The sequence below is a fragment of the Squalius cephalus genome (assembly GCF_949319135.1).
Source record: "Squalius cephalus genome assembly, chromosome: 2".
In the NCBI taxonomy this organism is placed as follows: domain Eukaryota; kingdom Metazoa; phylum Chordata; class Actinopteri; order Cypriniformes; family Leuciscidae; genus Squalius; species Squalius cephalus.
Genome location: NC_137123.1, coordinates 12,835,513 through 12,862,637, shown reverse-complemented (window position 1 = coordinate 12,862,637; position 27,125 = coordinate 12,835,513). Strand labels below are relative to the sequence as shown.

At 39.4% G+C, this 27,125-nt stretch overlaps 1 pseudogene across 1 annotated transcript in view; it reads left to right on the top strand.

The window, feature by feature from the left end:
• Positions 1–27,125, top strand: part of LOC307152133 (complement C3-like) — a 340,855-nt pseudogene that overhangs the window by 7,820 nt on the left and 305,910 nt on the right. The window contains exons 8-20 of the transcript XR_013824042.1: positions 21,007–21,109; positions 21,241–21,361; positions 21,462–21,577; positions 22,844–22,990; positions 23,131–23,334; positions 23,482–23,673; positions 23,757–23,909; positions 23,991–24,120; positions 24,405–24,449; positions 24,906–25,005; positions 25,570–25,658; positions 25,763–25,905; positions 26,167–26,379. The product of XR_013824042.1 is annotated as a complement C3-like (transcript). The remainder of the gene's footprint in view (positions 1–21,006; positions 21,110–21,240; positions 21,362–21,461; positions 21,578–22,843; positions 22,991–23,130; positions 23,335–23,481; positions 23,674–23,756; positions 23,910–23,990; positions 24,121–24,404; positions 24,450–24,905; positions 25,006–25,569; positions 25,659–25,762; positions 25,906–26,166; positions 26,380–27,125) is intronic.

The following is a 27,125-nucleotide window of genomic DNA, read 5'->3' as shown; positions in this document are numbered from 1 at the left end:
GTATATTTCTCATACCCCTTCGTTTGAAGTGTGGTCCCGAAAAATCTTCGTTTCAAGGGCTATCTGGCCTAGAGCCCGAAGCCATTTGTTTTGAGAATAATGGCTGGCTGATGAAGTTATTGGCTGGCTAGCCGGCTCAGCCAAAACCTAAATGGCTGCTGCAGCCGCCAAACTTTTAATAGCTGCAAATGGCTGAAGCCATGTTTTTTGGAATAAAATGTTATATATATCAGGCTAGGAATAATATATTTACAAATCCCTCTGTAAATGTCTTCATAATATAACTAGGTACTACTGAAGTGGAGATTTCGGACTTGGAGTATGAGAGAAAGGTAATTTTGAGAAAACGGGCTTTAAAGATTTATCATCAGCCAATGAGATCATGCATTCAGTCTTTTTTACTTTCAAGATTGGTTGCTGATACAAAGGAAATGACCATATTTGGATCTGACAGCATTGTAGAGAAGAGAGAGAGCTGACGGTGTGTGTGATGAGAGGGTGACGGAAGAGATCGCGGAGAAGTATGTTGATTAAGAACGCAAACTTTTGTTGAATTTATGAGAAATCTACAGACGAAGTGTAGTAAAATAAAGACCTAACTGTGTATTTCGGACTTTTTTTCACCACAAGTCTGAAAGAAGACATGTATTTGAAGACAAATATCCAAAAATCTCAAAATTGACCAGTAAAAAAAAACGATGTTTTTGCCTGCCGTGTCTCGCCTTAATATAAACACACACTGTTATCAGTATTATTTTGGACAAAGTTTTGCACATTTCACTTCAATGTACACTGAAGCATGCGTCGTGAATTAGAAACGGTGGTTTGTTACTGCAGTAATATCACGTTCAGTGCTATAAATCTCTCCGTTCCAGAATATTTGGTTCATAACATCAATCTTTGTTTCAGGTGTTTGTGCAACCGTGCCCTGAAGATTTAACAAAAGTCTGGATAGGCCTAAGTTAAAAAAAAAAAGTAAGTAGGAATTAGGAAAGTATGTGAGAAGTGTGATCAAAATTACCTTGCTTGCTTTCCGCCATTTCACCTCAGTGCGAGAAAAAAATGCATCGCTTCTTCTGTACGGAAAACGAGCAATTTTAATTGGTCGTCAATTCACTGTGAGTCTGTGTATCGTAGCAACGAGCACAAGACTGTGCTGTTATGAATCCAGTGGGAAAATAGATCTTGTGTATTGTTTATATATTTCGTGTGTGTATGTCTCTATGTGATAGAATTATTATTTGATGCAAATAATTCTAGCCGGCTCAGCCAAACTTTATCAGATGGCGGCTCAATTTGGCTTACGAAATTATTGGCTGGCGGCGGCTGAAATTCTAAATGGCACAAATGGCGGCGCCTGGCGGCGGCTTCGGGGTCTAATCTGGCCCTTCCCCCTACCCCTACCTCTCCAACCAAAAGAGAATCGAGACAACCCTACTCCTTCACGGGAACGCGCAAAACGGAGGGGTAGGGCCTAGGGGCAAGGGGTGAATTGGGATTGAGCCTAAGAATCCAAGTATGAATCAGAGTCAGAATAGATTTTATTGCCATTGTCAATGAAAGGTTTCACAGACTAGGAATTTTCTTCGGTGTAGCCTACTCGTGCAACATGAAACAAACTTTTGCTAATGATAAATAATAAGCAATAAACTATGGAAATAGGCATAGGCGTAATTTGCGGGTGGGACGGATGGGACATGTTCCCACCACTTTTTAAAACATCTCGCGACACGAATGTACCAATTCTACAAATAAATAAAACATCTCCAGTTAACTGGCGGAGCATTCATTTCGTTCGTTTTTTAAATAAGATACTAGCGCTGAAATGTGTTTTTTTTTTTTTTATCAAGTGATCAAAGTGCTCGTTGCCGCTGCGATCAGTGGCGCAGATACAGTGTTTTCTCGTATGGCTCGCGCACATGCCGCACTGCCTTCACTCGACGTGTGCTTCAATCCGTTGCGTTGCGGATACTCTCTATTCGTTCTGTTGAAATCACAAAACATAATGCAAACGTTTGCGTGTCCCTGCTTGATATGCAACCACTGATGAACATAATCGTTTTGATGAGAGAAAAAAACTATACGAGAAAAAAAAAACCTATATGAGGGCGGATTCGAACTCAGAACCTCTGACACGGCTGGCGAAAGCTTTACCACTGGACCATTAAGATACACAATTATTAAACAACAAATTAAACCATATGTAACCTACTATTTAAATCGATTGCTGGGCATCGTAATGTTATTGGCGTCCATCTTCATTGAATTTTGAAATCAGATTGCTGAGAGCGCTGCATAATAAGTAGCCACGCTGTTCCCTTGGAGGGCGGGGGCAATAACAAAAGAAACAAAAGCCGGCTTATTCAGTATGGAAATACACACCGACAATGACACGCCCCTACTGCGTGCTAGAATCTCCGAAAAACAAGCCGATTTCAACCTCAAAATGTACGCTTTTAAATATACAAATACTGCTATCTCAAACATGGAGAGGCTTCTTCGTGATCTATATTCTGATTCTGCAAAAAAAAAACGCTTCTTTCTCATTTTGCTTGAAAGTTGTGCTGCCGATTTGTGTCCCTGGTTTCCGTGACAACGTGGTCTTCCCAGACCTATCTCAGTGGAAGGTGAGTTTTCTGTGATGTTTTCAGTGACAGATGTAGAGCTAGGTGAGTTTTCTCTACTCGTGTTTGCTCAGTTAGTCCATCAGAGATAACTATGTCTGTACTTTCAATACAGGTGTTTGGCACTTTCAGCAGGAGACGGCGATTTCTTCGCAGTGTGTTACCATACTCAGTAAGTACCTCGTAGGATCTTGGTGTTGTCTCTTTGATGACATTCGCTACAGGTCCCCATTTTTCATCACATATCTGACTCGTACCGTGTTGTTTTGTTCCAGTGGACATAACTGTTTGGCATTCCTGTCATAGGCTCTGCTCTGGCTGTTTATCTTTGGATAATCTCCATGTCTCTTTTGAAGCAGGTGTTCTGCTGAGGGTAGCCGTGTTCTCAGCTTCCTGTTCATGAGAAGTTCACCTGGAGACCGTCCACATTCAAGAGGGGATGCTCTGTAGTTTAGCAGTGCTAAATAAGGATCCTCTCCCATCTCAGCAGCTTTCTGTAGCAGACGCTTTACAATCTGCACTCCTTTTTCAGCCAAGCCGTTTGACTGCGGGTACAGTGGACTTGATGTTACATGTTCAAACCCATAAGTCTCTGCAAAGTCTCTGTTGTCCTGACTGCTGAACTGTGGTCCGTTGTCACTCACCACAGTCACCGGAATTCCATGTCTTGCGAAGATGGATTAAGTGTGTTTTATCATCTGCTGTGCTGTTGTATTAGTCAGCATCGCTAGCTCTGGATAGTTTGACTTGTATTCCAGGATGACAAGGTAGTCCCTCCCTGCTAGGTGAAATAAGTCATTACTGACCTTTCTCCATGATTCCTCAGGTTTACTGTGGGCCATAAGGGGTTCCTTAGGTTGCTGGTACCTGTGCCGCTGACATGTCTCGCAGCGCTGCACCAGTGCTTCAATGTCCCTATTCATGTTCGGCCAATACATCAAAACTCTTGCACGTCTCTTACATTTCTCAATGCCTAAGTGTCCCCCATGCGTGAGTTTTGCCATTTGTGAGCGCATGGAGGTAGGTATGACAATCGGTTCACCTCTCAGGAGCACACCATCCACAACTGACAGCTCGTCTTTAAAGCTCTGATATGGATTTGGCAACCTCTGATCTCCTGGCAGGTGGATTTTGTCTATTACAGCTTGCAAATTTTAAAAAGAGGATAACACGGTGTAGGCAACACCGATTTTTGTCGTTGTTCTCTGTACTGACAGCACTCCAAATTTACAAAAAAATGAGCTCAATGTTAAAAGGGACCAGAGTTCTCCTTTAACCGTTGGATGCGAGGAGGAGCATCTCCTAGTGCCTTCTTTGAGGTCGAGGAAAAGAATCACTCATTGCTCTTGACTATTACTTTATAGCATTTTTTATTTGCCACTCTTTGACTTTAAAACCCTCTGGTTTACACCAGCAAACATGTATTCTGTCTGTCAGAACAGGAAAAGAGCTCCTTAATTGAATAGTTCAAAATAGTCCAAAACTTAAAATCACACCATCATGTTGTTCAAAACCTGTATGACTGTGGACAAAGAAAAGAAGGTAGTTAGACAAACGTTTAAGCTGCTTTTTTTCTATGTAATGAAAGTGGATGTGGATCAAGCACAGTTGTCTTCACTGTTCAGTTTTTACAGCAGAAATTGTCTGTGCTTGTTGATTTAAAAATCTGGCTTTCCCCTGTTGTTTAATTTCATGGAAACAGACACCTGTGATTTTGCCAAGAGATCTCTTATTTATTTGGTTTATATAAAACATAGGAGGAAGAGACAATGGACTAAGCGAAGATCTAATTCAGCTTCTCAGTCATCTTTCCTACATTTCCATCTCTTCCTGATTTTCGGACAAAAGGCTTGGTCTTTTATACCACTGACCAAGGAAAAAAACATCACCATAGGAACACATACATTCAGCAGAAGAACATATGGTTTCCATTAACATAGGAATGTATACCCTGCATATACATTTCAGTCTCCAACTCAGCACACAATTCAGTCCAAAGTCTCCCTTTCTCACAAAATACATTGAGTACAAACAATTATAAATGTATATAAAAAGTATAAAAGAGATACATAATACTACTGATTATGAATATTAATAAAAAGTAATAATAATACTAAAAAACAAAGGTAACTGAGGAAATTTGAGTCTTCAGTCCCTCCACTGGAACTACGGCCGTCAGTTCCAAACCATCATTCCCAGGTTGCGACCCTATAGAAGTGATAGTGAGGAGGAAAAGCAGACCAAGAAATAGATATAAAGAATAGAAGACTAGAAACAGAAAAGAAGAAAAACAAAACAAAACAAAGAACAAAATAACAAAGAACCCCAACCATGTTATGTCCCTGTACTATGTGTTAATTTAACATCTATGTGTATGTATTTAAAAATGAACCCCAATCATCTAAGAAAAGAAAAACTAATAAGTCTTCTGCCAGTGCCTTGACTCGTTAATTACTTAACTCCTCAAGTTCCTGGCCAAAACAACAAACTAAAATAAACGTTGATGTTAAAGGATCATATCCTTGGGGTAGAAAATCAGTAAACGAGTGTTCATTGTTTGTGAGGTTGTGTTTTGTATGTAGTGTAGAATGTGTAAAATCTCTTCTTTTTTACACAGAATTTCCCATTCTTGGTTCTGTCAATATGTCTCGTATTGAGAATAACTTACAACCATCTCTAATCAATGTCAATGGACTTGATTCCTGAAATGGAAGCAGAGAAATAATTAAACATCACTTCTTTATTCCCAATCTTTAAAGCTAATGGATGAACAGTGCTCAATATCAGGCCATAAGCCATCATTATCATTTTGTTCATTCACTAAGCAAGGTTTAACTTGTGACCAATGATACCATCTATCTGTTCCTACACCCTTCCCTTTAAGGCAAACACTTGTATCGGTTGTTAAGAGTATCTCATATGGTCCCTCCCATCTAGGCTCTAAACCTTTCCTAGAAATGCGTTTGACAATAACAAAACTGCCTAACTCAGGAATGTGTGGAATATCAGTAGTGGTATGTTTTTCATCCCATTGCTGTTGAGCTTCTCGCACTTTCTTATTATTGTCTTTGGTAGCTTTGTCCAGCATTGTTAGATAGCGTCGTAACTTCTCTTGGAACAAAGTAGAATCTCCTCCTGTTCCCGCAGGTGGCGGAGCATCAGGAGGTAGGACCATTGCTCTTCCAGTCATCAGTTCAAAAGGAGTTAGTCCTGTTACTCTGTTTGGAGTTGCTCTCAAGTTCCACAGAATAGCAGGTAATAACTTATGCCAACCTTGGCCAGTTTGCAGAATGGCTTTGGTAAGAGCGGTTTTCAACGATCTGTTCATTCGTTCTACCATGCCTGAGCTTTCCGGCCTGTACGGGATGTGAAACTTCTGTTTTTTTTTTTTTTTTTTAAACAACAATTTTATTTGTCAAAATTTGTCGCACAAGTTTAAACAACATTTCTATTTTCCATTACAACTGGATAAAAAAAAAAAAAAAAAAAGGAACATACAGCAATAACAAGGGCTACTTGTCTATATACTCTCAATGTCCATCAATTCCACAAAGGAGTCACCATCTAGACTCTCCAAAAAGTTATAAAACACTTTCTAAATGGACCAAAAGGTATGTGACTTGTTTTTAAAAAAGTAGGTAAGTTTTTCTAAGGCTAGGTGTGAGGTCATCCCCTTTATCCATTGAGACACGCCGGGACTTTCTTCTTTTTTCCAAGTACATGCTATTACACGTTTAGCTTCTAGCAAACAGAGAATTAACAATGATCTTTCATGTTTGGTGATTTTAAAATTCAGAGGACAGACATGCAATATACACAGTTTTGGATCAAGAGGAATTGCTTTACTAATAATTTGGCTTATAATATTCAGTATCTTAACCCAAAAGCAATTAACTTTAGTGCATTCCCACATACAATGAAATAAGGTTCCCTTTTCTTGTTTACATTTGTAACATGTCAGGAATATTTGGGTTGAAGTGATGTAACTTAACTGGAGTGATATATTGTCTGCTCAACCATTTATACTGAAGTAGTCTCAAATGGGTGTTCATTGTCTGAGTTTGGGCTTTCAAGCATGCCGTTTGCCACTCTTCCTCGGTTATATCAGTCTGCAGGTCAGACCGCCATGCTTGAAGTCTATCATTAAATGATTCTTTAGATTTGGCAACAAACAGTTTATATAACACAGAAATCTGACCTCTACCTTTCAAGCAGTTAAGTGTAATATTCTCCAAAGTAGAAAGAGTTGGCTCAACCAGACTTTGGCCTTGTCTTGATAACATGAAGCTACGTAATTGCAAATATTTAAAAAAATGTTTTTGCGGAATTCCAAACCGTGTCCTAATTTCTTCAAAAGACATATATCTTCCCTCGTTATAAAGATCAGACACCTTACTTATACCTTGAATTGACCAGATTTTAAAGCCAGAATCGGCTCTGCCAGGGCGAAAATTTTCATTACCAAAAACTGGTGAAAAGGGTGAGAGATGCGGTAATTCCCCTATGTGAGCAAGAGCCTCAAACCAAACTGCTATAGTATTTCTAGTATACGGGGTTTTAGTACACTTACTTAACTTTTTAGCATCTGCTGAATACAAGTATAAATTCAAAGGAATTGGGATAGAGTGAGCCTCTATAGATACCCAGGTCGGAGGGTAATCCTTCTCAAAATAAAACATTGCTGCTCTAATTTGAGCTGCCCAGTAGTACCATTTTAGGTTTGGTAGGTTTAACCCCCCTCTATCATAAGGCAAGTAGAGCAAGGAGAGCCTGAGACGAGGGCGCCTGTTATTCCAAATGAAGTTTGTAAACGACTTTTTCATTCGGGCAAAAAAAGAAGAATGCGGAGAGAGGGGGATAGATTGGAAGAGATATAACAATTTAGGTAAAATTGACATTTTTAATATATTAACACGACCAATCAATGAAATAGGAAGTTTTGTCCATCTATTCAACAGGTCAATTGTCGAGTCTGATAGGGGCTTATAATTGGCTGATACAATTTCATTAACAGTTGGTGTAATTTTGATCCCAAGATAGGTAAAGCCTTCTTGTGAGATTGTAAAGTTTGACTGAACTGGGGGGAGAAGTCTTTCTGCTTTGTGGAGGAACAGCAACACAGACTTAGAATTATTAATTTTATACCCCGAGAATTCTCCAAATGTTTCAATCAAATTTAGCAATGCTGGGATAGACTGTTTTAGATTAGAAGAGAATATAATTATATCATCTGCGTACAATGAGATATGATGTTCTGAGGATCCAATTGTGATACCAGAAATATGTGCATGATTACGAATTGCCGTAGCCAGTGGTTCAATTGCTATAGTAAAAAGCAGAGGAGAGAGTGGGCAGCCCTGGCGTGTACCTCTGTAGAGTCTGAAAGGGGCAGATGTTATTCCATTTGTTAATATCTCAGCTAAAGGGTTAGCATATAGGATCCGGACCCATTTCATAAACTTATCTCCAAACCCCATCCTTTCCATAGTTCTGAACAGGTATTGCCACTCAATTCTGTCAAACGCTTTTTCAGCATCTAATGACAGGAGTGCATTATCGCGAGTATTACATTTCTCATGTAATATATTAAGTACTCTACGAATGTTATGGAAACCCTGCCTCCCCCAAACAAAGCCATTTTGATCAATATGCACAAGCTTGGGCAAATGAATTTCTAGTCTCTGCTAGCACTTTGCAAAGAATCTTTAAGTCATTGTTCAGGAGAGAAATTGGTCTGTATGAACCACAATCAGTTGGTGACTTGCCAGGTTTTAACAACAGAGTGATCACCGCAGTATTCAAAGAGGGAGGTAAAGTCCCATGCTCTAGTGACTCCTGGTACATTTCTAATAGAGGATGAATTAATTTATGAGAAATTTTTTTATATAACTCTATTGGTATGCCATCTGGCCCTGGGGTCTTCCCTCCTTTCATACTGATAATGGCCTCAGACAGCTCCTCAGACCTTAGGTCATCTTCAAGGGATACCATGAAGCCCAGATCCGTTGACCCAAAGTCCAAAGCATCTAGAAAAACCTTTTGTCTCTCTGCTGCACTCTCAGAATATTCAGAGCTGTAAAGAGCCTGATAGTAGTTCCTAAAGACCACATTTATCTCAGTTTGATCAAATGTTATCTCACCCTCCTTTACCTGAATAGAATTTATGGCTCTTTCAGTTTGTAACTGCTTAATACGCCAGGCTAGTAACTTACCCGCCCTCTCCCCACCTTCATAATAGGTCTGTTTAAGTCTCATCAAACTTTTCTTGGCGTGATCTAATGAAAGTTCATTATATTCCATTTTCAATTTGTGCAATTCCAAAAGAAGATCAGGTGTATTTTTCTGGTATATTTCAGATTCAATTGTCTTTATTTTGCTTTCAAGGTTTACCATTTTTGCTTGGCAGCTCTTATATTTATAACTTGTGTAGCTAATCATTCGTCCTCTTATAAAAGCTTTAAATGCTTCCCACCTAACTGCGGCAGATGTTTGACTCGTGTTAATTTCAAAATAATAGTCTATCTGTTCATCAATGAACTTCAAAAATTCTGCATCTCTCAGCCAAGTTATATGCAAGCGCCATCTTGGGGGTCTACATGAAAAGTTAGGAAAGTTTAACGTGAATGAAACTGCAGCATGATCTGAGATTAATATGCTATCATACCAACAGTTCCTAACTTTAGATATCAGATCAGTAGATAAAAGAAAATAATCAATACGAGAAAATGTTTTATAAGTACTAGAGTAGCATGAATAAGTCAAACTATCCGGGTTTCTGTTTCTCCAAATATCAATTAAATTGAAATCTTGCATACACTGTTTTAACTCTAATCTGGTTTGTAAATGAGAAAGGTCTGATTTAGTTGATCTATCTAGTTCTGGATATAGAGCGCAATTAAAATCTCCTCCTATAACAAAATCTCCCTGCAGTCCAGCCAGTGTTAAAAATAGATTTCTGTAAAAAACAGGATTATCCTCGTTAGGCCCATAAACATTCACTAAATTCAGTCTAATAGATAGGATCTCTGCTTGGACAATTATATATCGCCCCAGTTTGTCCGTAATTGTGTTAATTATTTGTAAAGGTATGGATTTATGTATAAGTGTGAGAACCCCACTAGAATATGAATTGAAGGAGGCCGAAAACACTTGCCCTGGCCACCTCTTCCTCACCATTACAACATCTTCTGGAACCAAGTGAGTTTCCTGAAGGAATACTATTTTAGCTTTCATTTGTCTAATTCTATTCATCACTTGTTTTAACTTTACAATTTTGTTTAGGCCTCTTACATTCCAGGAAGTAAATTGAATATTAGATAGGGAAACCATTATTGCATATACAGTATGTACCCGTTCTTCCAAAAAATGCTAAAGTAAGTATATAGACTATTATTTGAAGGAGGAAATAAATATAAAAAAAAAAAAAAAAAAAAGAAAAAAAAAAAAAGAAAGAAATGCCGAACAGAACAATCGGCCAAACAAACAGGTATTTCCCCAAATGAAATACCATCACCCCATCCTCCCCTCCCCAGTTAAACACTTCCCAAGGTCTTCTTCAGAGAGACTGGTCGTGGCACTTTGCCGGTCCACCCGCGAACTTTCCACGGTGAGGAACAGCTTGCCTGATCGCTGGGCGGGTCCCGCAATGGTCAGAAATGTCAACCCAACATCGCGTCGCGAAGAAATTATTTTAGCATTTAGCTTATCAATAATAAATCAGTAGATTGCTTACGTTTATGAAACTGAACGTAGATCCCAAGAAGAAATGTTTTCCATAAGTCCTGCTAGGCATTATCTTTTAGATCCTGCAGAAACCTCTGAGCGTCTGGAGGGCTGTTGAACAAATGACGCTTTCCCTTGTGTGTCACGCACAGAGTAGCTGGATGCAAGATGCCATACCGCAGTTCGGGGATATTAAGATCGCGAAGATCTTTCTTCACCGCGTCAAATCGTTTCCGCTTCTTATGCAGTTCAGCCGAGACGTCAGAAAAGAACATAAGCTTACTTTTGTCCAACATCCCTGTGCCTTTTGCTCGAGCTGCTTTCAGGGTACGAACTTTGTCAGCGTAGTTTAGGAATTTCATTATCACAGCTCTTGGCGGAGAGTCAGGACGATCTTCGGAGAATCTGCCGATTCGGTGAGCTCTCTCAATTACAAGTGGACCAGGAAAGTTTTCCGGTCCGAGGATCTCAGGTAGTAATTTCTCTAAGAAAACACACATATCTTTCCCCTCATTTTTTCTGGAAGTCCCACTAAATGTAGATTCGACCGACGGCTGCGGTTTTCCAGATCATCGACTTTTAATGAGAGTGATTCAACAGCAGTTTTCAATGTTGCGTTTTGGGTTTGCAACTCTGAGACGTTATCTTATTGTGTACTTATTCGATCCTCGGCTTCTGTTACCCGTGTTGTGAGGGCTTTAAGGTCGCACTGCACTCCGTTGATCGCCTGGAACAATCCATCAAATCTCACAGTAAATTCGGACTTCAGTGAATGGATAGCCTCGAGAATTGCAGAAAGTGACTCTTGGCTACCACTCGACGCTCCATCATCATCACAGTTAGCTTCGGTAGATCTAGCATCTGGCTCGGCGGTCGATCTAGCATCTGGCTCAGCACCGGCGGTCGATTTTACTTGTTTTTGAGTCGTTTTAATTGGTTTTGGTGGCATCTTGGCATACTAAGATGTATCCGAATTCAGAATGGAATCAGTTTGTTAGCGATTATTGGGTTAAAGAGTTAAGTTTTATTCAGTATTTGTTGCGGAGCTCCGATTCGCGTCCACTCAGCACCGCGCCATAACCGGAAGTCCCGTGAAACTTCTGTTTGATCCCCATCAATTTCATTGCTTCCTTCATCAATTTTCCAGTGAAGTGAGTTCCATTGTCAGAATCAATTTCATATGGAAGACCCCAGCGAGGAAAAACTTCTTCCACCATTACTCGTGCTGCCGCTTCAGCTGTGCAAGTTCTCGTAGGGAATGCTTCCACCCACCTAGTAAATCTGTCCATGATTACTAGAATGTATTGGTACCCTCCACTGGGTGATAAAGGTCCTGTGAAATCGATTTGGAGGTGTGTCCATGGACCTGTTGGTCTGGGTGCATGTGACATTCGCACCTTTACAGATTTTCCCACATTTGCTTTCATGCAAATTAAGCATCTCCTACAGTAGTCATCAATGTCTCTCATCATTCGTGGCCACCACCACGTCTCGCTGATTTGAGCTTTCATTCCTTTTGCTCCAGCATGCACCTTTCCATGATACAGCTGCATTAGTTCTCTTCTTGTTCCAATCGGCATCACCACTTGTCCGGTTGGAATTCTCCAGATACCTTGATCATCCTCTTTCGCTCCCGCTTTTATCCATTGTTCTTTCTCTTCATCTGTCTCTGTTTGATATGACAGAAGATGGCGCTCAAGATTATCTTTGCTATTTTCCTGTACCATGGTAACAGGAGTAAGAGGTAGTAAAGCTGCTTCTCTAGCTGCTGCATCTGCTGCCGCGTTTCCTTGACTTTCTTTGGACTTGTCAGATTGATGTGATTTTACTTTGATCACGGCTGCTTCTCTTGGTAAGTGACATGCTGCAATCAAGCGACGAATTATGGAAGCATGTTGTATTTCGCTCCCACTGCTAGTGATAAGTCCACGCCTTTTCCACAGGGCAAGATAGTCATGGACCACGCCAAAAGCATAACGACTATCTGTGTAGATGTTGACTCGATCTCCTTCTGATAGTTCAAAAGCTTCCGTAAGTGCCGTGAGCTCAGCTACTTGTGCTGAAAATTGCCCTGGAAGAGCTCCTTTCTTCACAACAGTTCCATCAGCTTCCACTACAGCCCATCCAGTATGTTGTTTTCCATCAACGTAATAACTGGATCCATCAACCCATAACTCCTTATCTGGATTTTTAAGAGGGATTGGATTAACAGGACCATGGCTTTCCTCTTCTACTTGTTTTTCACACTCATGTGGTGTTCCCTCATGTGGTTCTAGCATCATTGTTGCAGGGTTAAGAGAAGTGTCTCTGATTATTTCCACTCTCAAATCCTTGTTCAACAAAGTTGCTTCCCATTTTGCTCTTCTTGCGTCAGTTATGGTCTTGATGTTTGTGTTGTTCAACAACGTCACTATACTGTGTGGAGTGTGAAGTATGATGGTTTGTGCTCCTATCAAATTTTCCACACCATCCACTGCCCATGTGGCACCATCGAGAGCTTGTATACATCGTGGTTGACCAATCATTGTGACAGGAATCTTTGTGGAAAAGTATCCATCTGGTCGGTATTGATCACCTGGTTTTTGACACAGTACTGCTGAGTAGGTCTCATTTCCCACCCTGGTCCACAAATGGAATGGCAATCGTCCATCGGGAAGTCCCAAGGCTGGGGCTGATGTCAGTTTCTCTTTCATAGATGTAAATGCTTCCTCAGCTTCTGGTGTCCAGGTTATCTGCTCCACTCCAGGCTTTCCTCCCTTATACAAGTCGATGAGAGGACTAGTGATGCTGGCAAAATCTGGTATATACTGGCGGCAGTAATTGAAAAGTCCCATCACCTTCCGTATTCCTGTAACTGTTAGAGGTTTTGGGAGTTGCCGTAATGCCTCTACACGCTCTGTTGTCATTCTCCTTCCCTCGACAGATATTTCTTGGCCCAAGTAGATAACCTTGGTTTTGGCCAACTGTGCTTTGTCGGGATTGACTTTGAATCCTCCTTTCCTAAGGGCTTGTAGGACAACATTCAGAGCAAATATATGGCTGTTTTCATCTGGGCTTGCAATCAACAAGTCATCAACATATTGGATGCAAACACTCCCTGAACTCTCAATTTCAGCTTTTCGCTCCGTTAAGAACTGATCCAAAGTTCTATGGAATACCACAGGAGATAAATTTAGCCCTTGTGGGAGTCGGTTCCAGGCAAACTGTTTTGCCCCCACTGTGAAGGCCAATTTCTCTTGAGATTTTTCGTCAATAGGTTTTTACCGTAAAAATTCTTGCATTTCCTGGAATATCATTCAGAATGGTGGCTGGATTGGCCACAATAGTATGCGGTTTTGGTGTTACACTGTTAAGTCTTGTATAATCGATGGTTAATCTCCATGAGTTATCCGATTTCTTGACAGGCCATACAGGACTATTAGTGGTTGATGAAGTTTGTCTGATGATTCCTTCAGCTTCCAAGTCTGCCACTATCTCTTCCACAGCTTGTCTTGCTTCAGGTCGGATAGGGTATTGTTTATGAGGGGCATGTATCGGTCCCTCAATAACAACAGGGTCAATGTTGGCTTTACCGCAATCCAATTTGTGTTTAGCCCAAACATCTGGATATAAACTGCACAGAAGTCCCCACACACCGTCTTTTCCCCAATCTCTGATAATTGGTTTTGCTGTACCAACAGACGTTAGATTACATGTGCGATCTTCGTGTGGTATTATCCCAGCTGTTGTAGCGATTTGACGACTGTCGGTAAATATGATGATGTTCAACAATGGAAGAATGTCCATGCCAATAAGGCTTCCTTGTGAATTCGGCCCTACCCAGAAAGATGTCCATAAGACTTCATCTTCATGTATTTGCAAAGGAACTTGTATACTTTTGCGAAATTGAGTGATACCTCCTCCAACTCCTTCAACTTCCATAGTTTCATCTGTTGTAGGTAGGTTCAGATCTGTTATCGAAATCGCTGCTCCTGTGTCAACCAAAATGTCACATGGGTGGCCCCCTATCAATGCATTGACGAAAAGGCGATTGTCTCTTTTCTTACTAATACAGGGGGCCGCTGATTCCTATTGCGGACGCATAATTCCCTCTATGAGCTGACGGACTTGTGCTTCAGTCCACGTCTTCCCTTGAGATGTTTCATCATTTTTTTTCGCACTGACTTGTTTAAATGATGGACCTTGACCTTCTGCTTTACCTCCTTTAGCCCAACAATCTTTTATTGAGTGGCCACGCTTTCCACAGTTGGTGCAGAAAATCATCCTCTTCTTTGTGCCCATGTTGTATTGAGCTGTTGCCACTTCTCTTCTATTTGGCTTGTTTCCTTCTTCCTTGTTTGATCTCATAGCCATCTCTAAGCGGCCAGCCCATTGCATAATTTGATCAAATGTCTCACCTGGATTGACTCCAAGTGATAAGGCTTGTTGGTATTTTGTACTAAGTCCATCCACAAGTGTGTCAGTGAACTGTACATCTCTGTCAGTTTGTTTCTTAGCACAGAGAGCCCATCTCTCGTAAGCGTTCCACTTACGCAGAGCATATTCATCTGGAGATTCATCATCCTTTTGCTTAATCAATGTCACTAATGTGAAAGGAATTTTTCCGCTGCCCAAGATTTCTTGGATTTCTTTTCGAAACACATCTAATGCTTGCCAAAGACCCAGGGGTCGCCCTTGGTCATCAACCCACAAATTTATCCATTGGGCTGTGGTTATCGAAGCTGGCAAGCGTTCCCATCTGTCTCTTGGGATTTTAGCTTTCACAATGGTGTGTATGTCTTTTAATGTCATTTGATGTGCTTCAACCAGAGAGTCTAATTCTCGCCAAAACTCTGTGTTTGGATCTTGTCTCTTCAGAGGAGGCAAAGCTGAGAGAATGGCTTGACGTTCTCCTGGTGTGAATGGTCTCTCTTCTGTCATCATTTCAGATTGTAAGTCTTCCCTTTTAACAACAGGTGAAGAAAATTTGATCTGCTGTTACAGTCACTTTCTGCCATCTTGCAAAGTTTTATCACTCTATGGGCCCTATTTTAACGATCTGAAACGCAAGTGTCAAAGCGCAAAGCGCAAGTAACTTTGTGGGTGGGTCTTGGCGCTGTTGCTATTTTCCCGGCGGGATAAATGACTCTTGCGCCAGGCGCAAATCTAAAATGGGTTGGTCTGAAGTAGCTTCATTATTCATAGGTGTGGTTTGGGCGTAACGTGAAATAAACCAATCAGAGCGTCATCTCACATTCCCTTTAAGAGCAGACGCGTTTGTTCTAAAGCGGATTCCTATTGTAACGGCGGATTTGCCAGGCGCGCGCCAGGAGCGGTTCACAGCCGAGGAGAGCGACGTTCTCGTCAAGGGACGTTGGGGATGGAGAAACACACCCAAATTAACTTCGGTTTAAAAGGCGTATGATAATTTGGTAAATGTGTAAGCTAGATGTATGCTTTTATAATAAATTATCTCTCTATCTCTCTATCTATCTATCTATCTATCAGAATGAAAGTGCATGCGCGTTGTGCACACGCTACATTGATTATGGCCAAGCATGCGCCCTTAAAATAGCATATGAATAACATGCGCAACGCGCCAATGACTTTAAACAATTTTTTCCTGGTTAGTAGCGCAATTGTTTTCTAAACCTGCAAAATAGCATGAAGGAACGTTTGCGCTGGAACACGCCTCCTCTTTGCGCTGAACCGCCCCGGGGAGCGCAAGTGTATTTCTTAGTTAACCGACGTGCTTCTGTGGAGGGAAAAGCGCGCTTTGCGCGGGTGCAAAATAGGAATGATACATGCGTCGGTGTACAAAGTCAATTGCGCTGGGTGCAAGATAGGGCCCTATGTCTGCGAGTGTGAATGTGTTTCTCTAAGGGTGGGGCTATGGTACTCTGCTTCTCTCTCTCTCCTTCTGTATATATGTGTGTGCGCTCAGAACTGCAAGCCTATGTATGTGTGTGTATGCATATGTGTATGTATGTATGTATGTATGTGTGTCAGAGGTTGCCCTTCTCCTCTCTCTCTCTTCCTCCCTTCTCCAAACTACAGTATATGTGTGTGTGAAGGTATGGAGCAAATTCTGAAGGGAGGGGCTGCCTCCCTCTCTTTCCCTCTCTTTCACTTCACAGAACAAAAGAAAATTTTAGAGAAAAGTTAACTTCAATGTTTTCAATATATTTTTTTTTGTTTAGTTTCCAGTTAACTCGAAACAGTTTTTTTTTTTTTTTTTTTTTCTAAATATTTGTGGAATTTATCTTAGATTAATTTCTTTGTTTTCTTTTTCCTTTTTTTTTTCCTTTCTTTAAGCTTATTCGGATCAGTACACTGTTAACCCTTGCTGTAAAAAAAGGCCAAATTCTGACAATATCATACCATTTTCCATTAAAACAGTAATATACCGTAGAAAACAAAACTAGCCTACAGGAATATACTGTGAATTAACAGCGCTCAAAGTCGACACTCAGAGGCTGTTTTCTCAATCACACCCTATACCTTCATTCACTATTCCCTACATAAGTTCACTAATATAGTCCCCTTGACAGAGTGAATGAAAAGAAGTGAGTGAATTGAGAAACTGATGAACACCTGATAAGCAGAATCACTGAAGGACAGAGAAACAAGAACAGAAAAAAGAGAAACACAAAAACTACAATTGACTTCCAGGAACACTGAGTGTGAAAACAGTTTAACATTATTTCTTTCATACATGTACAAAAGTTCTTGTTGAGAATTAACAGAGATATAGTTAATAATAAAGTTTGTTGTCACCATGATGGAGATCAGTATTTGCTTTAGTTGGTCTCTTGTCCCTTGACTACTTACCATTCATCTCTCTCTGACTGCTGTAACAGTGAGTTTATAAAACACATTTGTTATGGCAAGAAAGTGTCAAGAGGAAGATGATCAGGTGTTTTTGGCTTTTGTGATAATGTCACAATCATCCTGGACATGTCTGATTCTCTGATCTTTTCTGTATTTATTCTTTGAATTTATGGGTATTTCATATTTAGCATATATCTGTAAATCTACAACATAAAATCAATACTTCTGTAATAAGGTCTTCTGAACAATATTGTAATCATATAGTGCATTAAAAAACTCCTGCTTGACTCAGACACACACAGACATCATCAATTAGCACATGAATCTCAACAATGGTGACAATCAAAAGTTTCATGTCGCAATGCATGCTGGGTTCCAGGATAATATAAAACTCCCAGCATGCACTGCTGCATGAATAAAGAAATATATATTGCCACCGTTGTTGAGATACATGTGCTAAATTGTGATATATCTGTGTTTCTAAAAGACAGTGTAGCTCTGTTTCTCTGGTTATGCATGATGTGTTAAAAAAATGAATCATTGTAATTTATTGTTGTGAATTCCTTAGTGAATGAACAGGCAATATGATGATTTTGTCATCATAATCATTATAACCGCAATCATTCATAAACTGTGTGTGTGCACAAGTGTGACTTGCAAAAACACAGCTCAAGCAGCAAAAGAAAAACTAATGTTTTAGCATCAGCATCCCAACTAAAGCAAGCACTGATCTCTATAATGGTAACTTCAAACCAAACATTTTCAATTAAACATCTTAATAACAACTTCTGTAGATGTATGAAATAAAGTCATACTGGTTAATAAGTGTAAAAATGTGTAATGGCTGGAAGTCAGTTGTAGTTCTTGTGTTTCTCTATTTTCTGTTCTAACAGCAGGTGTTCATCACTAATGCTCAACAATCACTTACATATTCCCTTAATTATCTCACTGCAACACTGTGTCAGTGTTACTTTTACTCTTTGTAGTGTGGATTTCCCTGTGGGGTTGAAAGGGTTAACAGTGTAAGATAAAAAGACACACCCTCAAAATGTATTTTAACAGTAATAAACTGTAAGTTATAAAACAGGTATATAGGTGTTGCCAGTAGTTTACTATAAAATGTATTTTTTGGGTCACCATTGTGCAGAAGAGTAGAGCCTGTGCTTCAGTCCAGGAGAAGATGTTCAAGCATTGATGATATGCTGCATGTTGCTTTATTTAACAGGCGGTGGCTGTGTAGTTGCTGGTCCAGTGGAAATTTATTTATTTACAAAAGTTTTGTTGTGGTTTCAAATGAAAGAAGTTCACAGTAATGCTTTGCTCACGTTATTAATGCATTATAAATTTTAGTCAATACATTTAAATGACAGTTGATCAATTTAAGGCAATCGGTTTCTGCAAGTGAAATTAGTTAACTCGAGTTTTAGTGCATTTTTACAGTAAAGAACTGCACAATTAACAGTAAATTACTGGCAACAGTGTTGCCAGTATTTTACTGTAAAAAAACCCGGTAATGTCTAACAGTGTACCCTTAAATATTTGAACAGCTTTACGGTCAAAACTGGAATGCACGCGATCCTAACTATTTTAACTCGTATTACTCCAGTGTATTAACGTGCTTTAGAGTTTTACCTGCCATCGTTTTAAACAGACTCGCCACACTTTAACCACTCATGTCAATCGAGCTTTGCTTGTGTTTCACCTCCTCGCCTCGAGTACGAATCTTCCGTGATTGGTATACCTCTTTAGGGATTATCCCTCACCAAACAGTGACAACCAGCAAATAATAGTTTTACAGTCTTACAGCTAATTCTCCCAAATTTTGACTAGATGGTCTTTTTTCTAAAAAAGATCCATCTCAATCCCAGCATATCAAATAACTTTAGAGGTTTACTTTTCAGAGAACTTAAGCCAAATTAAATTGAATTATTTTTATTTATTATTATACTATGTTTTATATTCATTGGCAAAATCAAAGGTCCATTAAACAACAGTTCTTTTTAGCAGTTACAGTCATTGTCTCTAATCATCAGGCAGACTTAGAACTTTTATATATAAAGAAAAAAGTCTTACCTTAATGATTAGACCAATGTCTTTTGCAATCCTGTTCTTCGTGACGCCAAGCTGTTGATTTAAAAATCTGGCTTTCCCCTGTTGTTTAATTTCATGGAAACAGACACCTGTGATTTTGCCAAGAGATCTCTTATTTATTTGGTTTATATAAAACATAGGAGGAAGAGACAATGGACTAAGCGAAGATCTAATTCAGCTTCTCAGTCATCTTTCCTACATTTCCATCTCTTCCTGATTTTCGGACAAAAGGCTTGGTCTTTTATACCACTGACCAAGGAAAAAAACATCACCATAGGAACACATACATTCAGCAGAAGAACCAGTGGCGGCCCGAGCCTTTTGGGGGCCCTAAGCAGAATTTGATTTGGGGGCCCCCTCCCACCACGCGGAGTCACCTGTGCTTGACGATTATTGACACAAATGTCACGCTATAATGTTAAATTATAAATTAATACAATGAGGTTATGTATTAATACAAAATAAATACTTAATAAAAAATAGATACTTAAATAAAAAGTTTTAACTTTTTCTTTACTCTTTTACTAACTGTTTGAAACTTCTGAAAACAAACTGTCACAAAACATATTAAATAAATTATTTGCAAAATATCCTCCAACGTTTTGCAACACTTTGCAGTTTGAATGATGTCTTGTATGAACATGACGGAGTATGTTTTTATATTTCCACTGTTTGATCGCGCCCGCGCCACCCACACACACACACACACACACACACACACACACACACACACACACACACACACACACACACGCCTGTTCGTTATAGCCGTAATAGAATATAATAATAAAATAGTCAACCTAACATATAAAAATTACACTGCTCTGTTTAAATAGTCAGTTGTACAATTTGTACATTCAGCGTAAGCACCGCTCCACTGTGATGTTTCCAAGCACATTTTAGCGCAAGTGAAGAGGATGATTTTTTTCCCCGTCAATATTGGAACGTGAGTAAAGTACAAAGCCTATAATAAAGAATAGTTTACCATCCAAATACATCGCGAATGTTGAAACATTTTGATTCTTTTGAGAGAGATACGTGAGCCCAACGCCGCTTACTTTCACTTTCGCTTTAAATTATTTCGTTTTGGCTTGATTATAGTTATTTTTTTACTCTTGTTCTGTTCAGAATATTATTACATTTAAAGGATAAATCATTGATTTAAATGTAAATCATCAACCATTGATCAAATCCAATTTTTGTGACATGGCTTAACATACCGTGACTTTGCGCACGAATTGTCTATGCACGCGAGGTTATGCGCATGACTCAAACACTGGCAGACACAGTTGTTGTAGGCCGGTATATTGATCATGAAATCTGAATTTTCTTGTCTTGAATTAGTCATTAATTCATTCATTTATGTCACTTGTTTAAGTTAATTAATATGTAAAAAAAAAAAAAAAAAAAAAAAAAACTCGCTTGTCGATTGGGGGCCCCCTGGTGGCCACGGGGCCCTAAGCAGCCGCTTAGTTCGCTTATGCCTCGGGCCGGCTCTGAGAAGAACATATGGTTTCCATTAACATAGGAATGTATACCCTGCATATACATTTCAGTCTCCAACTCAGCACACAATTCAGTCCAAAGTCTCCCTTTCTCCCTTTCTCACAAAATGCATTGAGTACAAACAATTATAAATGTATATAAAAAGTATAAAAGAGATACATAATACTACTGATTATGAATATTAATAAAAAGTAATAATAATACTAAAAAACAAAGGTAAATGATGAAATTTGAGTCTTCAGTGCTTTTATAGGTACCTGTTTGGACAGAAGGTGGAAGGAAATGCGTTTGTGATGTTTGGTGTGATGGACGGTGAGAAGAAAACAAGTATTCCTGCCTCTCTGCAAAAAGTTCAGGTGAGAGACATTAAACAGTTTACAAGCTGGGATCAATCTCATTTCTCCTCACCTAGAAAGTGACTTAAAACATTCAATACATTTTTATCTTGTCTTGTAGACTGATGTCAATGTCTTTCTCATATGAATAGATTAGGGAAGGAGAAGGTACAGCAGAACTGAGCAGGGAGATGATCACTAAGACCTTTCCAGACATTAACCAGCTGGTTGGACGATCAATCTATGTTTCAGCCAGTCTTTTAACAGAAAGTGGTAAGACTCAACAGATACTGTACATCTTTATGTTTACATGCCTGTGTGTGAATGTATATGAGAGGCTAATCGTGTGTGTGTGTGTGTGTGTGTGTTTCAGGCAGTGAAATGGTGGAAGCAGAAAGGAGTGGCATTCAGATTGTGACGTCACCGTACACCATCCACTTCAAAAAAACACCACAATTCTTCAAACCTGGGATGCCCTTCAGTGTCTTGGTATAAACATAGATAAACATTACATAGACTAAGTTGATGTGTGCGATATGACAAAATCTGCATGAGACGAAAGTTGCGATAGTCTTTTCTTTCCTTTTGTGGCATTTATATATTTATATAGATGTATAAATTAGGGATGCTCATTTCGATTACTTTTCCCAACCGACAACCGCCGCTCGTTAATCGATTATTAACCGTTAACTGATAAGAAAGATTATAATATTGAATTGCCAATAAATACAAATAAAATTGACGCGTATCTGTGACCCTTTAAAAAATACAAACACATTTTTTTTTATCAAAGGGTTTATTTTAACGTGCAAAGTGCAAACAGCAGCATACAGAACAGATCAACAACAGAACCTGGATTTAGTTTAAATTTTCACGCACCTGCAGCATTTCTGACAGTGAGAGGAAAAACAATAAAATAATACAAATAAAAAACAAAATAGGCCTACACTAAATATATTTTTTAAACTTAAATAATTAAATTAAGATGACAAAAAGAAAACACTGAATCCGTTTGAACGAAGCTTTCAAAAACTGGCAATTTTTTTTCCGTAAACAGGCCCTGTTTAGCCTACACGAGAACGCTCGCGGGTGAAAACGTAAAAATAGTTTATCAGATGTGCCTTTCGTTTAGACGGCGACGGCGTTTTGGGGCTTAAAACGCAAAAAAAGTGAAACCACCCTCCAGGGTGGTAATCTTAAAAACGCTCCACCGTCGCGTTCCCGTCAAGGGTAATAGACAGGGTAAAAACGCAAAGTCTGCTAGACAGTGAAGGCGCCGATCACCGGTCCATTGTCACCTAGCCGCCTGGAGTGCATACTACATCGAATTTCACACACTTTTGCGTCACCAAATGCACGCAGATGCACAGTGCTTCTTTTCGCTCGCTTCATTTTGCTTGCTCGAAAAAAAAAATGTCTTTCACGAGTGTGGTTGCGCGTGTCGACCATAGACTGTAAAAAAACACCATGGTGTCGACGCGCTCCGTGAGTAAAGAAATATAAGCTATAGCCTATAGTATTTTATTTTTAAACCATGCAGCAAAAAAAAAAAAAACGTTTTAAACCGTTTAACTGATAGTATTAATCGGTCAAAATTTTTACTTTCGGTTAACGGTTAAACGGTCAATATGAGCATCCCTAGTATAAATAAAGATATATTTTGCCATATCGCCTATCCCTACAAAACAGTTGCAAACCTGAAGGGTTGCAGGAACTAAGGAACAATTTCATAAATATATTATTTATATATAACAGGTTTACGTAACAAATCCTGACCAGACTCCTGCTGAGAATGTGGTAGTGGAGGTCAATCCTGGAGGGGTCAGAGGTCAAACAAGAGCCAATGGCATTGCTAAGGTTACCGTCAACACTCCAGGAGGATCTTCTACACTGCAGATCACTGTAAGACCTGCAAACTCAACTAATATTCAGTCACTTTCACTGAAGAACTGGTGGAAAATAGATCAGTTAACATATGTTGACCAAGCAATGGAGTATATACTACACAGCACATCAGAAAACAGTGTATTTGTTCTTTTCAGGCAAAAACCAAAGATCCACAATTAACAGATGAACAGCAGGCAGTGAAGACGATGACGGCTCACGCTTACATTCCCAAAGGAGACTCTAAGAATTACCTGCACATCGGCATTGATGCTGCAGAGCTTCAGATCGGTGATCAAATGAGAGTCAATCTGTACACTGGACAAAGTCCAGGAGTCAAAGATCAAGATTACACATACATGGTAAAGATTATGGTTATTTCATATTCAGCTGCACCACAAATGTATTTATTATATCAATATTTGATTAACTTCCACAGCTTGTGTTTGAAACCATATGAATATCATAAATACCATAAAAACATAAATACTCATCTTCCTCATTTTCAGATCTTAAGTAAAGGTCAGATTGTTAAAGCAGACAGGTTAAAGAGAAGAGGACAACCTCTAGTGACTCTGCCTCTAACTGTAACCAAAGACATGGTGCCGTCCTTCCGCTTTGTGGCTTATTACCATGTGGGCTCGTCTGAGGTGGTGTCTGATTCAGTCTGGGTCGACGTGAAGGACACATGCATGGGAACGGTGGGTCAACCATCACAAGAAATAGTTGATGTCAATCAAATGCTAATCAACTAGATCTGATTCAGTGTCTCTCGTTTTAACAGCTCAAGCTTCAGGTGAAGGGCAAGAGGAATACCTATGAAGCAGGAGAGGAGGTCGAGCTGCAGATAACTGGAGATCCTGGAGCTAGAGTTGGGCTGGTGGTGGTTGACAAGGCTGTGCATGTCCTTAACAAGAACAGACTCACTCAGACTCAGGTGAAGGACCTTCTTCAGACGTCATGGCACAATCAGCTCTGATTTAAACCGCATGCAACTGGTGTCTTTTTGCACCTTTAGATCTGGGACTTCATAGAGAAGCATGACACCGGCTGTACGGCAGGAGGAGGAAGGGACAGTATGGGGGTTTTCAGTGATGCAGGTCTGATGTTTGAGTCACACACTGCAGGAGGAACCAACATCAGAACAAGTATATATGTATATTTGTAATTTCTTCAATTTTAATAAAAAATACTATTATATTTTATTTTATATTTCACTACAAACAATATATAGGGGCAGTGTCCATGAACATACAATTAAAATAATTTCTTACAGATTTGCCCCTGAATGTCTTCAGTGTCTATATGTTTATTAATTTAAGTTGGTATAATCGGCGCTGGAAAAGCACTGCACCAAGTTCAATTGTAGTGAATTCCCTCTCACACATTAGAGCGCCATATGCTAATTTCATTCTAATTAAATTCCCTCTAGCGCCGGAGTGTCCCTTCCTTTCAAAGAGAAGACGGAGATCACTGGGTGAGAATCTGCTCTTATGATTCGACACTTTTAAAGATGAAACATGTTTTAGACTTCATCTCTGCTGTTGTTTTTCTATCATTGTGGCTTGAATGGACCCTGAATTGGAATAAAGTTAACATTAATCTTGAGGATTATCAGAATATGCTAGTAATGATCCAGTCATGATGTCTACAGAGCCCGTTAAGGGACATGGTGGGAAAAAATATGAGATGGGAGGAAAAATATTATGACAATACTTTTGCATTCTCTCACAAATGTATAGCATTCCCCCAATACACTTTCAGAAAATAAATGATTGGTAAATCAGTGCATAGGGTTCTAGCACCAATCGGGGCTTGGAACCCTAATACATTTTTACTTGACTTTGTAAAACTCAAACTTGTTTACAAACTTGATTGTTTGTCCTTTTGCTGTATTAGGTCTATTCTGTCACATTTTTATCTGTTACAACAGATGATGATGATGACTATTATACAGACTCTGATGAGATCGTGTCACGTACTCAGTTCCCTGAGAGTTGGCTTTGGGAAGAGATTGATCTATGTGAGAATTGGTGAGTAGGAGACTTTTAGACAAAAGCCGTCAGTTGAGCATCGTTCACACCACTTGCAAATTATGTCATTCAACATGAGCTGTTGGTGACATAGTGTGTGTGTGTGTGTGTGTGTGTGTGTGTGTGTGTGTGTGTGTGTGTGTGTGTGTGTGTGTGGACATGTTTTTCTACACCGGTGGGGACTTAAACCTGAATGCACACAGACTCATGGGGACTCGTGTCACCGTGGGGACCTAAACTGAGGTCCCCATGGGTACAAAAGCTTATAAATCATACAGAATTAGTTTTTTTGAAAATGTAAAAATGCAGAATGTCTCCTGTGATGGGTAGGTTTAGGGATAGGGGCAGTGTAAGGGGATAGAATGTACAGTTTGTACAGTATAAAAACCATTACGTCTATGGAGAGTCCTCACAAAGATAGTGCACCAGACGTGTGTGTGTGTGTGTGTGTGTGTGTGTGTGTGTGTGTGTGTGTGTGTGTGTGTGTGTGAGAGAGAGAGAGAGTCTGACGAAAAAAAAGAAAGAGTACTTCATCAGTCTTCTTGTATTTTCCTCATATCTCAGTCCAGCACCAGTCAGAGATAAAGTGATCCACCTGAAAGACTCTATTACTACCTGGCAGATCTTGGCTGTCAGTCTGTCACCAACACTTGGTAAGATGAAGCTGCAAACACAGGATACATGGTCTGAAAATCATCATCATCATCCAGGAGCTGCTGCTTTAAACCCTTCTGTGTGTCTGTGTTCCTCCTCAAAGGCATCTGTGTGGCAGAACCTGAGGAGCTGATCGTTTTTAATAGATTTTTCATTGACCTAAAGATCCCTTATTCAGCTGTGCGCGGTGAACAACTGGAAATCAAGGCCATTATTCACAACTACACACCAAGGAATCTGAAGAGGGTAGATCAGATTTAATATAAAAAATGCATTCAGGTTTTATGGTGTACATTAAAACTATGTGCATCATTGTAGTACATGGATCCTGAGACTCATTTCAGGCTTCTGAGATGCTTGTGACTCAAACTAAAGAAAAGTGTAGGATAATGTCCTTTACCAAAACAGAAATGTCCATCACACATTTTAAATTAATTTCAAATCCATTAATTTTGGAAGTTTCCTAGATATTGAAGTAATATGTGTCTCACTCTTCTGTTTTCACAGGTGCGTGTGGAGTTTATGGAGACAGAAAATGTTTGCAGCTTTGCCAGTAAGAAAGGCAAATACAGAACAGTAGTAAACGTTGACAAAGACTCCAGCATAGCGGTTTCATATGTGATTATTCCCATGACTCTGGGAAATCACATGATTGAGGTGAAAGCTTCAGCATATGATTCTATCTACGCTGATGGAGTGAGAAAGACCCTGAAGGTGGTGGTACGTCTGACTGGCACTTGTTTTTCAATAATATGTTCACACTAACAGTTTTAAAGGGAACAGGATGATTTGTTGGGTTTCTATGTAAATAGGAAGGTGTTCAGAATTTAAAGCGTTGTCAGAACTTCAATTGCATCTGAATCACTGTATCAGGTTCTGAAAAACAAACTGGTAACAAAATAAGGTTGCAACTAACAACTGTTTTGATAATCAGCTAATTATTACTTTGATTAAACTGATATTGCACTGGTGGTAATTTACTGTTAATTGTACTGCAATCTACAGGATGTTACTGTAAAAATGAAATTATAACTCAAGTTAACTAATTTCACTTGCAGAATTCGACTGCCTTAAATTGACCAACTGTCATTTAAATGTATTAACTAAAATTTGTAATGCACAAATAATGTGATCAAAGTATTACTGTGAACTTTTTTTAATTTGAGACCACGATAAAATATTGCAAATTATATTAATATAATATATTAATGCAACTATACAGGCACCACCTGTTAAATGAATAGTTTTTGTCATTCAAAACTAGTTTTTATTTAGTTATCGTCTCGTTTTCGTCTGTGAAAAAATGTCGTTGACGAAAATAATGACGAAAATTATTCGTCAACGAAATTAACACTGCCCTACAGTCTTATCCTCTAACTGAATTTATCGAGGTGGATTAACGTGACGTTCATACGTTTAATAAGGTTGCCCCTGGACATGAGTTTATGCTAAAGACTACCACCGCT